This window comes from Sorex araneus, chromosome 1 (genome assembly GCF_027595985.1).
Source record: "Sorex araneus isolate mSorAra2 chromosome 1, mSorAra2.pri, whole genome shotgun sequence".
Taxonomy (NCBI): domain Eukaryota; kingdom Metazoa; phylum Chordata; class Mammalia; order Eulipotyphla; family Soricidae; genus Sorex; species Sorex araneus.
The window spans coordinates 196,830,184-196,831,725 of NC_073302.1; positions in this window are offsets into that span (position 1 = coordinate 196,830,184).

Consider the following 1,542-nt stretch of genomic DNA (forward strand, 5'->3'; position numbering starts at 1 on the left):
CGCCGGGCAGCGCGGGCACAGGACGCGGCGGCCCTCCGGGCTGTGGCTCAGGAGCGCGTCCACCCCATGACCCGCTCCCGTCACCGGGCCCTGTCGGGGGCGGGGCTCCGCGCCAACAACGCACCCGCCCATTGGCCGCCCGTCTCCAGGCTCCCGGCGGGGGCGGGGCTCCGCGCCTGAAACGCGCCTCCCGATTGGCCGAGGAGGGGACGGTTGGGCGCTACAGCCGCCCGCGCCGCCGCACTGCGCAGGCGCCCCGCCAGGACCGGAAGTGGGGGGCGGGACCCGCAGATGGGGGCGGGAGGGACCAGGCAGGTGGGGGCGGGGCCCGACAGGTGGGGGCGGGGCCCGGCAGGTGGGGGCGGGACCCTAAAGCAGGTGGGGCTCAGGGACCTGGGGGACAGGTGGGGGTGGGGCCCTGCAGGTGGGGGCGGGACCCGTGGGAACAGGTTGGGGCGGGATCTAGGGGGATAGTGGGGACGGGACCCTGGGATGCGGACAGTGGGGGCGGGACCCCGGGGTCAGGTGGAGCTGGAGGGACCCGGGCAGGTGGGCGGGCGCCCGGGGTCGGTGGGGGCGGGGCTCGGGGTCAGGTGGGCCGGGGCCCGGGGGGCAGGTAGGGGCGGGAGGGACCCGGGGACAGGTGGGGCGGGGCCAGGGGACACGTGGGGACGGGCCCGGGCGGCCCTCTGAGCTACCCGGATGCAGGCAGGGAGGCCAGTAGGGAGGGGTCTTTCCAGCGGAGGTCCCGGACTGCAGACCGGACACAGCCCCCGCGGGAAGACACTGCCTCCCGCCTCCCGGGAGCTGTGCGGGCACTGTGAACTCTGTTTCTCTGCAGCCCAGGTGTTGTCTTGGGGCGCGCCTGCTGGGGGTCACGCGGTGTCCAGCGCGCAGAGCCTAATCTCCATCCTGCTGAGCCGCCTAGGCCGCCGGGGGCCACAGGTCTTGTGCGTGGTCACTGCTGCTCGGCCGCCTTGAACGGAGGCTGGACAGACTATGTGTGCAGAGCTACGTTCCCCTGACGGTCGGGCCGAGAACGCCGTGGGCGGTCTGCGAACGTCCTGCGGCCTTAGCAAGTCCCCCACACCACGCCACTGATCACCTGGTCGCTGGGCTTTGCAGTGGGAGACACTGAACACTGGAGCCTTGCCTGGCCCCTACCCAGCGCCAGCAACCCGCAGACCTTAGTGGAACGGGACACTTAAAACTCGGTCACTGACTTTAGCCCTAGATCCTCTGCGTCCACCGTGGGTGGGAGCCGCCTGGGGTTCACCTCTGTGGAAAACAGCGCGGAGGGTTCCTTGCAAAGGTAAAACAGTTTCCACTGACCCAGCGAGCCTGTTTCTTGGACATCTGCCTGCTAGAACACAGCACTCATCCAAACAGATACATGCACATCCATGTTCACTGCGGTGCTAGACCCCCAGCCAGGGTGTGAGATAACTAAAATGAAAGAGGACAGGCGCGTAGGTTGTGGGGTGGGGGCCAGACTCCACGTTCACAAGACGGAGCCGCGATTGGCTGTAGCTTGGAGCTGGA